At 46.5% G+C, this 16098-nt stretch overlaps 1 protein-coding gene across 2 annotated transcripts in view; it reads left to right on the plus strand.

Moving 5' to 3' along the window:
* Positions 1–2691: 2691 nt before the first annotated feature.
* The window catches only part of LOC8032243 (sodium/potassium/calcium exchanger 5), a 55438-nt gene continuing 42031 nt past the window's right edge, over positions 2692–16098 (plus strand). For both annotated transcript variants that reach the window (XM_029975560.4, XM_029975561.4), the window contains exon 1: positions 2692–3146. The gene's annotated coding sequence lies outside the window, so the exon portion shown is untranslated. The remainder of the gene's footprint in view (positions 3147–16098) is intronic.

Here is a 16098-nt window from a genome sequence, read left to right on the forward strand (position 1 = left end):
AACTCCCATGGTCGAGTCGTTTGAAGCGCATGCTTGTTCGCGGATTTTCTGTTGTTTTCATTGCAGCTTTCAGTTGAAAGCAATGGCGTCTAAAAAATTTTTTTTTTTTTTTTTTTGAGGGGGGGGGGGGGGGGGTTGTTGTCGTGTCGAGTGTCTGGAAGAAGAGAGCGAAGTGAGTCAAGTGAGAGAGAAGGGTTCGGGTGGCAGACGCTATATTAAAAGAGCGTGGAACAAACGGTTGTCTCGATCTCGTCGCTTACTTTCTGGGAGGTTTGCACACGGTAGACGACAGCTATGATGTTCATGACTTCGGGTGCGAGAGGGGGGAGAGGGTGTTAAAGGGATTCAAAATGCATGAACTCATCTCTGTTACGTCACGGCGCGGTGGTGGCGCGTCGGACGCACTTCCGGTCCGGGGCTGTGGGCGGAAGTGCCCATGTGAGACGTGTATTCCTGCATTGGTTTGAAAGGAACCAGACAAAAACCTGCCTTCTTGTCAAAATGCTGCGACTGGGGCTGCACTAAAATGGTCTAGAAAGGTTTGAAGGTCAGTTTTCATGCGCTCGGGTCGTCCGAAAACGTGGATATGTGCCGTGAAAAGGGAAAACCAGACGCCGTCGGACCACGATTGCTTGGGCGGGAAGCATTTTGGGTTGAATTCACAGATACTTCTGGCCATCAGATTTATTTGTTTTGTTCCAAAATGAACGCTGGAAAACCGTAAAGTTGTACGGACCACCTGCGGACTACGTTCAGTGCGTCTTCAAGTTCAAACTGTCGCCTGATTGTTCGAACTGTCGTCTGCTCTTTTAGAGGGCACCGCCCCGTAGACCAAACGTGGGCCCGGTACTTGCGATAAGAAGTAAGTGCGGGCCTCAAAAGACTTAAGTTTGAAGGTTAGTAAGCAGGCTCGACGTAAACAGTAGATACAAGGAGTTGTTGATCATTGTTACCAGTGGCCATCACCGACTTGTTATGCCCGATTCACTTGGTTAGATTCTGCTTGCGATTTTCAGTCGGCGTCGACCATCTCAGCTACGGTTCACACTTTTGCAGTCCGAGCGACGTCACTACTGAAAATGGCGAGCGAAATCTCATCATGTGACTCAGGCTTTAGCGTACATTCTGCGGCGTCCACGCGGAATGAATCGCCGCATGTCAGATTGTTCACGCGAACTTTTGCGGTGTAACGAGCCTCGTTAATTTCGCTGACGCCGCTCAAATAGTCAGACATCGTTAGGAGGACGTAGAATCAACAATTCCAACGCCAAAAAAAGCGCAGGGACTCACACCGACGCCGACAACATCGCATTTCAATGGTTTGTTTATGGGCGACGGCGAGCTTCTTGCCCACACCCCCATCGCGCATGCGCGGTGCCGGTGGCGTCCGCTAGGGCCGCTCCGGGCGCTCCGGTTTGTTTGTAAACATGAGTTGGTGTTAGGGTCGGCTTGGGGAGAAGGGGGGGGGGGGGATGCTGAAAACCATGTAAGACCCCCCTCCCCACCCCCCCTCCCTTGGCTACGCCGCTTGTTGCAAATCAGCGCTCGGTCTGCTCGTCTTTCTCTATTTTTTGGTCCGTTGTCTTTGGGCGCTTTCATCGTTCATATAAAAGCTGCAATTCAAATAAAAGCTGAACCTCTTCCGAGCGTACACCATGTTGTAATTCGAGTTTGAGAGATAGAGCCCCTTTCCCCATCTCTTCTGGCGTGAAATGTTTAACAGTATAGACCTTTGCAAAGATCGCCTTCAGCGGGCTGCCGTCTTTGTCCGCTGGGCTGTGGAACGCCTTCTGAGCATGCGCTGTTACTCTGCTGTGCTGCATATCAGACACTGCGCATGCGTCCACAGCTCAGTGACTCAGCATTTTTCGCCCGGGTGATAAGCGCTGGAAAGGTCTATACAGACCTTTGCATCGCTTATCAGCCGGGCGAAAAATGGTGAGTCACTGAGCTGTGGACGGATGCGCAGTGCCTGATATACCGCACAGCAGAGCAACAGCGCAGTGAAGGTTCGTTCTTCACTCTACAGCCACGAACCTAAAGCCATGGGTTCACACATACACTGCTTTTTCATCATACAAAAGACATTAGGAAACATGATTGCGCTTGAAGACAGAAGCGCGATCATGTTTTCTAACGCACCATACCAACTTGCCCAACAATCGGCACTTTAGAAAAGACAGTTTGCAAACAGATACGAACGCAGGTCACCAAGAGATTCGTGCTTCGAGTGCCGCATGGCGATGAGTTCAAGGAGCAACTTGGCAGGCGGTATTCGAACCGCGGATATTGCGGTGACTCGTGCGTGTTTGCTTACTGTCTTTTGTATGATGTATGAGCAGTGTGACACACTAGCGAGAAAACGCGCGCGGCGCGCCGATCGCGTTGAAAACGCGTTCCGCATAATCGGTTGAGCGGGAAGATAAAGGGCGTGTGTCTGCACGCGCTCGTGGCGCTGACTGTGCTACGGCGACTTTTTGTTACTTCCCGCGATCGGCGTGCCACGCGCGTTTTCTCGCTAGTGTGGGCGGCCCTTTAAATGTCCCTCTCGTCACTATCAAATCTGTGCAAGCTGCACTGCACGTATATCTATAGACGTCGTGCGAGATGCTTTTCGTTGAAGCGGGGTGGCGTTTTCCTGAACACGATAGCTACTCATCAACTGTGCTCGATGCGGAATAGACGAGCTTTCCGTGCTGTGGGAGGCTTTTTTTCCAGCCCGAACGGCCGGCCGTGTATACGTTCTCGAGAGCGCGTGGAGCGACAGCGAGCCAGCTGTTGCGTTGGCCGGGCTCCAGACTTTTATCTCCTCCCCTACACTTTCCTCCACCCCCTCTCTATCTGTCCTCACCCTCACCTACGGACTCTCGTTTCATCTGTCGTTCTCTATATTTTGTTATATTCGCGTTCGCCGAGTTTGGCGGATTCTCGGGTGCAAGAGGAGCGGTGTTCGGTTTTGTGTCGCCGTAGTGCTTTCAACGAGAACGCGTTCGTTGTTGGATAAAAAACGTCGTCCGCGGTTTCTGACGGGAAGGAAGCGGCGACGACGATCGCTCGGGGGCAGATAAGGCCCTCAACGCCGCCACCGTCCGCTACGGGCTCTCAGCAGCGCAGCAGCTGGGGGTCGGCCACCTCAGGCCTGTCAGGTAAGGAGTCAGACCGGAGCCGTGTGGCGTTTTTCTTTCTGTATTCGCATATTTCAACGCATGGCAACGCGCGTTGCATGTACGGTGCTCTGTGTGCTTTGCCGTGTGCTTGTTATTCTGCTTTGTTTATTTTTCTCCTGTGATAACTATTCTGAAGAAGCGTTTTTTAACGCGTACACTGTATTGATACGTTTCGGTGTTTTGATCGCCTGCTGCAGTGGTAAACTCGCGTGTCAGGTTCTGCTCTTTTATAAACCCGGGTATCATCACCTGGATTACGGTGTCTGCTGGCCGGGGCGTTGGCAGAACCTCTATGCAGCGTTAATGTTGCAACGAAGAAACTCTGTCGTTTTTAGAGTTAACAGTAAAAAGCGTAAGATCCCAACAACGGTGGCTCGATGACGGCACCTTGTGCTAGGCTTCTCTAATACATTTCCTGAAGGGAAAAGGGGGGGGGGGGCAGTGGCAGTGAGGTGAGCATTGCGGGCTCTTCGGGAGACGAATATTTAAATACACAGTGCGGTAACGGGCTGTGAGTGCTCCTTTTCATTTTGAAACAGTCAAAACAAAAAACAACAAAAAATTGCTGATTGTAGGAGTTTGTGCAGAGGCATACATCTGTGATATTCTCTTTGCCTTTAGCTTCTTTGGCGACCTTTTCACCCAAATCTGTGCGTGCGCAGATTTCTGCTTGCCTTGGACGGCTTGCTATCTCACGAGGCTTCGTCGAGTTTCAAGTGCTCTGGTGGAAAGAAAAGGGGGTTACGGTATCCTGCTATCAGGCGTAGTCTACACGGTTGACGGAAGCGACTAAGAAAAAACCGAAACACGTGTAGAAAACACGAAAATAAAACGGAAATTGGAACTTGCTTCACTAGTTTTTGAATAAAAACCAGCTACACCGAAGAATTTACCACGCCGTAAACGCAAACACACCAACAAAGTGTATATTGATACCGAAAATCGAACCTAAAAGGGAAAATCGGAACGAAAATCGGACGGATATTGAAAATTACTCTGCCAGTTTTGGAATGACAACTATATACCACACATGATAATTTACCACGCTGAAATCGCACATAAGGGCACAAGTATTCATTGCGACTTCCGGGCGACGAATTTCATGGAGGGGTTCGTTTTCTTTGGAAAATCGGGTGAAACACGTAGCGCGTGTTCCGATTTCTGTTCGTCTTTAGATTCGGTCGTTTCGAACACTATAGCTCCAGCCTTTATTGTTCGCAAGTGCAGTCGCGGTTATCTTCAGATACTATCCCGATACGATACCATATCGCTCTCTTTTTTTTATATATATATATATTCTGCGATGCGGAAATGGAATGCTCTGGAAAAGAATGTCGTGCCAGAGCCTGTTGCTTCACATCCTGTTCGATGCCAAATTAGGACTACAATTTAAAGACCTGCAATTGCTGGAAGGTGTTTCTTTTTTTTTTTTCTTGCTTTTTTTTAAATATAAAAAAAGGCCAAGAAAAATCTCGTTTAAAACATCTTAAAAAAGAAAAAAAAATCGAGCTGAAAGTTGGACGGAAATGGAAACGTGCGAAAATACTTCTGACCCTTTCTAAACAAGTATTTACGGGTTACCGTAGGCAAATCTCAGGCACATTTTAGCGATTTTAGCTGTCTCGTCTGGCTCGTTTTTCAAAAAGAACGTGGAACGATTTTCGCATGTTGCAATTTTCGTCTGATCTTTGAGTCTTTTTTTTTTTCCTTTTTCGGGCACGTGTTTTGTTAGTTGCGCAAAATTCGGAGGACTTGAAAATGTATTTACTGCACGTAAACGGGAAATATAATTTTGTTAAAAACAACAACATATATTTGCGAAATTCCTTTTTTTTTTGTTTTTTAAAGAATGGAGTAAGAATATTTTCTCATGTCGCGAACTTAGTGAGATTTTCGGATAGTTTTTCACAATGTTTTGGGGGCTTTACCGATGACACGAGAATTCGTTTTGAATTTTTAGTCGCCTTTTTATGCTTAAAAATAGGCTTACCGATCCTTTTTTTTGGCAAACACTTGTTTCTGGGGCCATTCATTGACTGACTTTCTCTGGCCCAACTTCTGTCTGCATCTCATTTCTCCCTTTTTTCTGCATGTTTTTTCTTAATTATATAGGCGTGAAATAAGTCGGAAACTGGTAAGAAATTACAAGTTGTGAAACTTGTAGATTTCATATCGCAACTACTATAAAATGAAGAGTCTAGTTACGAAGGAAGGATAAACACACAGGACAAACCGGACGACACGCGCATCCTTTTCAACGAGAAACAGCAGTTACTTTTCGAAGAAAAGCTCATCGACTGGAATCCGGCCCAGATGTTGAAGGAGAGAAAAAAAGGAGAGAAAATTGGGGAAGAGAGTGAATTGACAGGAAAGGGGAAAGTATTGTCAACTCTGAGCAAACAAAGAGGTACCCAGCAACCGTGCATGTCAATTCAGGCCGTTGGAAATGAGCTTCTGCTTTTGCCAATAGTAGTTGTGACGGCCTGAATGGACATAGTGAATACGATTTCTTTCTGTTTTCTCAGCTTGGTTTGTTGCTTACATCTTGTTGGTCAGTCATGACAAGATATGTTAGAGCCCTGTTTCCTCAGCTGACAGTAGTTCTATCCTCCTGGAAATTAATTTCTTTTCTTTCTTTTCTTCTCTTTGTTTCTGTCGTCGCGCTTTGTTAACGTTAAACGTCGTTGCTCTGTTAAAAAAAATGTACCTTGACTGGTCGTTTTTATTCTTCTTCTCTTTTTTTTTTTCTGTTCCATTGTCACTTGGCAAAGAGCGAACACTATGGCCCTTAATTTCCAGCCAATCAGAACAACAGAGGCGAAGCGCGTGACAATCATTATTAAAGGTACATTTACGAGAGCGTAACCCAAGCAGTTAAACAATAGGGTAAGAAAAAAAGCTCCCGTCTCACGCAGGACCACCTTCTGTGTGTCCCAGAAGTCGGTTTTCTGCCCCTGAAGATTAGCCCGTCATTCGAAATGCGTACAAAAGCGACTTTTCGCTTTCTTCCGCCCGTGGCTTCGACAACACCACGAACAACTAGCGAGACAGAGTAGAGTCACGTGTCTACTCCCGAAGCGCTGATTGGCTCACGGGGACCGTAGTCTTCGCAGGAAGGAAGAAAAGAAACTGTCTAGGTAATTCCTTCGCGAATCTCTTATCGACTTCTGTCATTCCCAGTGGCGTACCAACTTGTTTTTGAGTGGGGGGGCAAACCAGACCCTCTCCCCCCCCCCCCAAATCGAAAATTCGGCGCAACTTTTGTCCAACTTTTCTAAAGATTTGGCAATGATTCGGCAAAATTACGTTACCAGACTTAACATTGATATTTTGTTTTTCCTCACGAAAAAAATTTTGCTTCTTCTTCTTAAAATAAATACAACTTGTAGTGCCTATTGAAAGAGTTATGACTAAATAAGGTGATATTCTAGAAGATAATTGTATCGATGTCGCTTTTGTGTGTTTACTTGTAATTTTGGTGTATGCTTCCAGAAAGTGGCGTGACAACGAGGTTGGGTAGTAGCCGGCACAGTCACGAATCACACTACGAGAGCTTTGATTTTGAGGCTTCATCAGCGCACGCCTGCAAGTGTGTTTACATTGTTAAAATAAAGGCAATCACTGCGTTCTTACTTTCTCTGGTAGTCGCCGTTTCGTGCGCGAAAACAGATGCAACGGTTGCTGAGCCTTCACCAGAAGAGATAACAATATTGTAAATATGCATGTTTTTCGATTTGAGTCACTTGACGTCAGCTTTGCATGAAAGTGCGCGTTTCATATTCGCAACGTGCCGTTTTTAACCTTTAAAATTCCGGTTTCTGGTGTTCGGACACACACGGACGTTTAGGAAGATGGGGAGAGTTAGGAATGGTCGGATGTGCAACGTCGACCATGATAGTTCTGTGTTTAACGAATATTTTTCATCAGTGTTTACTAACGAGTGCTTGGACTCCGTCCCCACTCTCCCTGAAGAGCTTTACGAGCGCATGCATCCTATTAACGTTAACTCCGTCGGTATTATGACATTGATTGATAAACTAAAACTTACTTCGTCCGCTGGAACCGATAACATCAACTCTAAAATTTAAAAGAAACAGCAGTGTTATTTCGAGTGAGTATTTAAAACTTATCTTTATTTAGTCCTTATCTCAAAGGTGCCTTTCATCTGACCAAAAGGTGGGAAGAGTAATTCCCAGTCCCAGCGCGTTAAAAATATGCCCGCGCGGGTCGGGGGGCAGTGCCCTTGGTATTCCTTGGGCGCCGCCGGCCTGTGTCTGTTCTGCCCAGTGGCGGCCGTTTCAGGGGGGGCAAAACGCATGCCTTGCCCCCCCACTCTGAGAACTGGGGGGGCAAGTGCCCCCCTTGCCCCCCCGGTTGGTACGCCCATGGTCATTCCCCATAACCTACTGAACACTATTCCCATTCCCGGTACCTTAATTCGCACGTTGGCCATCGAACCAGAGCTCGTACACTTAAAAATGTAGGGTACTGATCGGGCTCGTTTCACCAAAGTCGAGAAATGTGAGAGGCGTCGAGCGGTGAATTTTTCCTCAAAGCCGTAAAGATGATCCAACTTCCTACGCTGTCAGAATAAAGCAAACAGCTTGCCGCGTGCATATAGGGTGGAGCCGTCACTCCGAGCAAATATACCAGGCAGGGGAGGAACACGCGCGCTAAATTTTCAAGAGAGGATAGCTGAAACTTCCCTAGCATTTTTCTCTCCACTGTCATTTGGCTTCATACATCATATAAATCGAATTCACTACCGCCGCAATTTTTTTTTGTTGCGATGCGTACTTACGGGCGAATAACTTCGCTGGCTTCATTTTCCGGTAGAGAAGCAACCGGATGTCCCTGCTTCGTAATGCTTTTGAGCTGATTGCCTTTTTTTTTTTTGGCCGACACTATCATTGTATTTTTTTTACCTATACATATTACACATTTGCAAATTTTTTGTTGTTGTTGGCTGCATTGCCTCTAACAGTGAAGCAGGAGAAACGATACAGAAGCCGGTTAGCTGTAACTCCTAGCTCACTTTTGTTTGTTGTTCCTTAGGGACATACGAAATCATCCCCAAGGTCCATACATGGAGTGCCTCTTTATTTTGCAATATTTCGTGAGAGCATTGACGCAGAGTTTAGAGACTGTATCTATTGGTGGATCATCACCATGTTTACTACAGTAACACTCGGGGCAACACGTTCAACCTAGGGTGCCTTCATGTGCGCACATGAAGGCTTCCTAGTTCAACCAGGAACTATGGATCGTCGTTCAAGTAAAAGTAACGGGAGCGTAAGAAGACTTGACAAAACGATCTCGACGTTGGAAAGCAGCTAAAGATCTTTTCCGGGGTTGCTTTTCATTGGTATTTACTGACGTTCCTTACTGCGGCTAAACAATCGGTTCATAAAGGCATTTGTATTTTACGGTTCAAGCGGTATCATGGAGCCAAACATTAAAAGGGGAAATACGCCCTTTTCAAAACAAACGATTGTTTGACCCACCAAAACGATCAGACTACAAACAACAACAGAGCAGACACAGAAAACAATATGACATAAAGGTGCACATGTTTGCCGTCCTCGATCTATGACGCATACTGATCTTCGGTATGCCCAGAGTTCCCGGATTGGCTCCCTACAGGAGCCAGAGTTGCGCGTTTTTTTTTTCACGTGCCGCCGCGCCGCTATTCGACGGAGACCCGATCACGTGAGGAGCAGGATCGAATGCCGTGCAGGAAAGTAGACGTTGCACGCGCCCCGGCGTACGTTTCCCTGCTTTTGACCGCGGCGCCGCTATTCCCCGAATTCAGAGACGCGAGAACCAGGATCAACATGCCGTGCAGGAAAGACGGCGCTATGGGGATTACCGCGCAACTCTGGCTTCCGTAGAGAGAACTCTAGGTATGCCCGGTTCGGCCGAAGCAATGTTCACATACGGAGCACAAGTTCGTCTTCTGCTTCTTGCGCAGTGGTTGCGGTGGCGTCAAATCGCCGAGCTTTGATTGACTCTGATTGCAGGATAATGGGTAGACCTCATGGCAGCTTGCTTTCAGGTCTATCCACAATCCTTCCATCAGGGCCAATCAGAGCTCGACGTGCTGATGTCACCGCAACCCCCGCAAAAGAGGCAGACGAACTTGCGCTCCGCATAGATTGCTGTCACGTTCTGTTATATCATCATCGCTATTACAAAGCTCAGCCGCATGGTCGTGAACGCACCGTGTCCTCCCCTGCACCCCGTACAAGTGCCTCGAGAGTCTATTGGGACACGTCGTCGGAATGTATCCTCGGCACATGCAGATCCAATGTATGCTCTCGAAAGGTCAATACCCAAAGTGTACTGCGATGACGCGACTCTCGAAGTTTTTTTGTTCGCACCAGAGAAAAAGGATTACTTTTCGTGCCCTCGGTTTCCTCGGGCAGGTATCCAGGGGTTGCACTGACGTCATATTGCATACTTTTGACTACCATGTAAGAGGAGGAGAGGGAAGCTGCTTTCGTATGGATTTTGAGCGACGGGTTAATCTTCTATAATCTTCTGGGGAAGAGTATAGACCTTTTCCACAAGGGCGCCGCCATCTTGGATTGTCGTCACTTCCAGTATGGGCGAAAACATTACTTTGCCGTCGCCACGCCGATAGAAGACATTTAGGATATAAGCCTAACCGTCACTCATTCTCGTTCTGGCTTCCTTCTATTTTTTTACTGTTTACAGGTTGAAACGTTTAACTATTTTGTCGTCGCCCATACTGGAAGTGACGACAATTCAAAATGGCGGCGCCCCTGTGGAAAATGTCTATAGCGACGTCTGCGCAGATCCGGGAGGCACAAAAGAGGATCCTGATAAGAAGGGAGCTCCTTCTTCCCCTCTTCTCTGGTGGTCATCGGAGCGCTCTTTGAATGATGTCATTCAATGGTTACAGTCTTTGTTCAACGCCTCCCGCAGGATTAACCTTTCGCCGACTATAGATGTATTAAGGCCCTACTCCTCCACGTCACTTATCGGAGGCCAGCGTGGGACACACATTGGTCACGAGTACTGAGTGAGCGTTCGGCTCGGATTCGAGTCTAATGAGCGCCTAGCACTGGCCTCCGGTAGGTGATGCAGAATACCCAACATCACGGCCTTGCTATCCCTCAAGAGCCGCAGTAAAAAAAGTACGTTTCCATGCGGAACGTTACCTAATTCACCCTTCATGCGTTGAATCGAGACATATCTGGATGCATCTTAGATTAGCTTCACGTTATCTTATCAAGACGTACAGGTTTCATACACTCTAAGAAATGCCCTGCGCGTCTACTTATTCGCAAAACCCTCGAAGAGCCAACCTATGCGATCTACGAAATCAGCTCAGCGAATGAGGAGGCGGAGCATTTGTTTAGACCTCAAAACTAAGTCTGCGCGCTGGCATTATGCAATGCAAGCATGCTGCTTTGCATTGCGTAATACCACAGCGCAGACTTCATTTTTAGGTCTAAACGGATGTTCCGCTTCATCATCCGCTGAGCTGATTTCGTAGATCGCAGAGATTGGCTCTTTGAGTGTTTTTCGGGTAAGTTTGCTGGCAGGCATTTCTTAGAGTGTACTTTAAAAGGATCGTTTCTTCTTTCGACAACCAAATCTTGTAAGAACTATTTCGCACTGCGCATCAATAATGCGCAAAACTTCCCTTTCACCTCGATGTGACAACGAGTGAGGCGTACTTTGGGGCTTCCCAGCTATTGTGAGCAGATTACTTGAGGTTGAGGGTGAGCTTCATCGTATTATCGGCGTGAGGATTGGATAGCACTTTTGCAATGCACGAGCTTATCGAAAGGCCGATAAACCAAGTTTAAAAATGCAGATATTAAAGAGCGAGCTCTTTGTATTTTTTAATAATCTCCTTTTGGTCCACGTGATATCTCCGTTCCTTTCAGTTTAGGCGAAAGAACACGTCCAAGTAACATAAAAAGAAAAACCTAGCTTATTTACAAATGGCGATTAGCTCGGATTATTCAGCTATAGCCGAAAAGAATATGGTCAAGACATGTTCCGCACTATTTGTAGATGGTATACTCTTTCACAGGTGTTGATGATCGAATGAGTGTTCTAAATAGAGATTTACTGCGTGATGTATCGACGAAAGTACGCGAACGTGAATACCTAGAGCCACCAAATATAACCGAGGCCTAGAGTGCCGACACTCCGTTCCCTAAATATCTTGCAGGAGCCGCCATTTTGGTGCCTTGTGCAACGATTGGAAGATGCGACCTCCTGCTGGGCTTTCGATGCGGAAGTTAGGAAGCTCGTGCGATGCCGTTTTTATCTCGAAAAAACGCTTTTTGCGATTTCAGATTAAGCTTCAAATAACTGGTAATCATGATTTTAAGCACGAAGTGTCGTTGCTCCGAAGCGTACATTATTCAGTGGTTCTATATGTATATATGTACCTGCGGCGATGAACTAAAGTGGGCAAAAAAAATAATTCATCTAGTAAGGACGATGGAAAGTATCTCATGTTTCGAGAGCAGTACTGACGAACGCAGAGGCACCAGCTTCTAGGGCACAAAGAAATAGCAACAATAGTATATATATAAAAAAAAAAATATATATATATAGACAAGCGGCGACATTCCTTTAATTTTGTATTTTTTTATAAAATGCGCGTCGACCTGAAACCGGTCCGAACAAGCGTCAATCCCTTTCTGTAAAAAAAAAAAAAAAAAAAAAGAACAGTTGAAAGAGGTGCACAGTCGTCTCGTCTGTTTTGTTTGTTTCTCTCTCTCTCTCTATCTCTCTTTCTATATATATAGATATATACATACATCGCCCCCCCCCCCCTCCCCCCAAAAAATAAAATAAAACGGAGTTTAGGATCCGCCTTTGGAAGACGCTCTTCTGCCGTCAGTCACACGGCGTATCGTCACTGAAGTTACTGGTATACAGAGAAACACACACCTCTCCGATCGCCATCTTTTAAGCCGCAGTTACATTGCTCGTACATGCACACACAAAAGACATGGCGTTTCGCCGGAGACATGACGGCCAAGTTAACTGCGGACCCGCTTCAAGCGTGTTCGAAAGCATGTTTATTTCCATGTCTGCAGGCAGTTTTTGTATGAACAACGTGACAGAACCGTCATTGTGCAAGACATTTAAGGCAAAAGACAATCTGCAACCGCAAGTCACCGCTGTATCCGTGGTTCGAATGCCGCGTGGCCAAGTTTTCTCCCTGAACTCGTTGCCATCAGGCCTTCTCGAAGCACGGATTTCTCGCGGTGGCTCGCGTTCGAATGTGCATGCAGGACTGTCTTTTGTACGGTGTATTAGCAGAGTGTGACATCGGCTTTATGGGCACGAGTAGGCGTTATGTTTTCTGCAACCTCTTCACCCGGATACATAGTTTTCCTCGTGTGACGCTTGGCCAGTCCTCCTATGTGGGTATACGAGGAAAGCATATACGCGTAAAACGCACCGAAACAAAACAAAACAATAGCACAGTAAACCCTGGGGCGCTTGAGATTTCTCTGTATAAAACGGAGTACGCGTTAAGTATATGCGTTCCTAACGCCCGCTGAGATGACCTACGGCTTCGTCTTAAACATATGGAAATATATGCCTGACTGTGCTGCTGGCAAAGAGATCCCTGCGCGATAAATGACGCTCGAAAGCAGCGGCACGAGCAATGCGAGAAGTCGTACGCTTTGCGAGAAGAAACTACAGCGCGTTAATGTTCTAAAAAAAAATATATATATACATGTTTTTTGCTGCGTGTACCTTCAAACTGAGCTTCGGCGACGACCGTGAAGCTGCACTGGGTGTCATACAGTTACACTGCCGTGTACATGAGACGTCGTAGCAAAAGGTGTTCATGGATAGTCACATGACGCCATGATATCACGTGACACTGAATTCTCGCTAAAATGAACGGAGCAATTACCCGCTCAATCAGCGAAGGAAAATTTCACACTAAATTTAGCAGGAAGATTGTGACGTCATATAATATGACGTCACGGATTTGTTGCTAAGTTGAGATGGAAAATCGTACCGCTCAATCAAACGAGAACATTGTGACGTCATGCTGTAAGACGTCACAGACTCCCCGCTAAATTTAGAGAATAAAGTTTTCCGCTGAAATCTAGTGGCAAAATTATGACGTCACGGATTACCTGCTAGATTTAGCGGCGAAATTTTCTCGCTAAATGTAGCAGGAAGATTATGACCTTATATAATATGACGTCGCGTCATTAACGCACGCACGCACGCACGCACGCACGCACGCACGCACGCACGAACTCACGCACGCACGCACGTACTCACGCACGCACGCACGCACGCGCGCACACACACACACACACGCACACACACACACACACACACAACTGAAACTTTGTTTAGAGCGTCGTTCATTACATGGAAACTCTCGATCGGTACCATGATCATTTAAAAATTAAGTTTTTTTTTGTGTTGTAGGAGTCATAGTCTTGCTCAGCACCAAGCTAGCATTAATCAGTGTATATAGATGCCATTGTCCCGTTCCCGGCAGGTGCTTGAACACCTGCGTCGCTTCGCAAAAGTCGACGTGGAGCCTCAATTTTTTTTTTTCTGTGACAGTGTTGGTTTGCATTCACTGCGCGTTTGTAGATTTGCTACATGACAGCCAGTTCGGCGGTCTTGTAAGCGGCTTGGTGAGCTGTAATGTTTATGAACGTAATATGCATTCTTGGGGTCGAATTCCTCAGGCCTTTAGTGACACACGAAAGTGCAACGATTCTTACATTACGCGTCTTGCTCAATGTCCATTTTAATAACTGCTAGGCGCCGTAAGTCAATTCCAATATGGCTTTGGCAGAACTGTCTCTATAGATCTTTCTTTTGCAAGCAATAAAAACTGATTGACATTAACTTAAAGCGGGTATTTCACACGGTGCCACCACCCCGTGATCCTCGCCGTCTGCTAGATTTGGCGGGCGACGTGTTTCCCGCCAAATCCGGCAGATTTTGTGTTTACGTGCACGAAGCTTATGGGCCGAGAAAGTGAGTGAGTGAGTGAGCGGCCGGGCGGGCGGGCGAGAGTGAGCGAGATTGAGAGTGAGAGAGTGAGAGTGAGTCAGAGTGAGTGAGTGATAAAGGAGGAAAAGGAGGAGACGAGAGCATGCGGGGACGTCTGAACGCCGAGCTCCGGTTGGGATGTTTAGTGGGTAGACCTAAAGCTATAGCTGCCTTGGTCTCCACTGCATGCATTCGTCGAAGGAGTTAGAATGCCGGCGTGTTACGTTCGACTTTCGCGCTTGAACGGACACGACGAGTGCAGTGGAGAGAAAGAGAGCTTTAGGTCTTTTCACTAATCCTTTGAACCAGAGCTCGACACTGCCCTCGTGCGCTCTCGCCTCCTCGTCTCCCTCAGTTTCTCGGCGCATTAGCCCCAGGCCTGACCAAAAGAGGTTACATATATATATTTTTTTTCTGCATAAAGCAGTTGACTTTTCTTTCTTGGGTACAGAAGAATACGGTCCTATATGAAATTTTACCTCGATTAATAGTTTATACATGCCGAATGTAGTCCCCCTATTTCTCCCCGTTTCTATGCTATAGGCACATTTAAGAAAATCTAACAGTAAAAAAAAAAAGAGAAAAAGTTATATTTGACTGGGTACACGGGGTACACAAGAGACTGAGTGCTACTATACCATTAATTTTTTAGAAGTGAAACTGCATTAGTTCGTTCTCTAGGCTATGTGTTTCGGTGATTTGCTCGCAGCCACCTTGTTGTGAAAGGTAAGCAAGTGTTCGTGGCTGCGCGAGGTGAAAGGCTCGCGGTTGCATCATCCTATTATTCTATATAGTCTATTCTTGATCAGTCAGGAGCTTATGGAACGCTCAATGCACAGTTGTCTGCGATCTGATGACTACGGGCCCACTGATTGTTAGTCGTTGCGTTCTCAAATTCTCTGACTGCCAAACTCGCTAGCAGGGTGCAGAGAGCACGCGAAGCAGGTACGCTCCATGTCTATAAGTTTTGCGAAAGCTGTGTTCCTTTTTTCTTTCCTTGGGTGGCGCTATCGCATCATCTCTGTAGTCTGGTTACGTGAAAGCCAAATTTGGTCATATCGGAATTCTCACTGGGCTGCTTTTAGGTTCTGCTACAGATTCTAACATCTGCACACACGTACAAATAAAGCACGTTCCTTAAATTATTCCGCAAGAAATTAATTATAATTTATTGTTTAATAAGTCGGATTCCTGGCAGAATAATTTTCACACAACTGGTCGAAGGTGCTTGCTAAATCGACCAATCCCTGAAAAACAATTGTTACATGTATTAACTACCATTCGTCGCGCCCTCTCGCGTCGCGCGCTCTAACGGCACGCGCTCTCGTGTGGCCGCGCTCTCGAGCTTTAAAGGCCAACGACCATACACGAGATTCTGCAAGGCAGAAGATCCTCCTCACCCTGGGGGAGGAGGAAACAGGCGACGGTGGACGGGGTAGAAGGGGGGAGAGGAGGAAGCGGGAGAAAAGTGGAAAGCTCGAACTGGTCGTCGGTCTTTAAAGCCGTTTTCGAATGCTATTGGAGAGCGTAAAAAAATCGTATAAATAAACCAAGGAACTAGGTGCAATGAAACGCTTCAAAGAGTCGTCTTTAGGCGGACCATTTATTCATTAATTAAATCGCATCACTGCAGTCAATAGGCTTCAGGAAACAGATTTAAGCCTAAAAAATTTAGTTCTTTCTTATGCGCAGGAAGGAAAACGCTGAAAACCGTATGGTCAACTCTGCTACTCACACACGGCACAAAGCAGAAAGGTGAAAGCTTCTTTGAGATGATTGAACACCCAAAAACAGATCCAGCAGATCCCAGAGCCGTTTATAGAGAGAGTTTGGTCAATGGAAGGCGCGGGCAGAGGCAAAGGGTGCACCAGACGCAGGAAGAGGGCTTGACATGCTC

This window comes from Ixodes scapularis, unplaced genomic scaffold (assembly GCF_016920785.2).
Source record: "Ixodes scapularis isolate PalLabHiFi unplaced genomic scaffold, ASM1692078v2 PGA_scaffold5__190_contigs__length_132052651, whole genome shotgun sequence".
Classification (NCBI taxonomy): Eukaryota; Metazoa; Arthropoda; class Arachnida; order Ixodida; family Ixodidae; genus Ixodes; species Ixodes scapularis.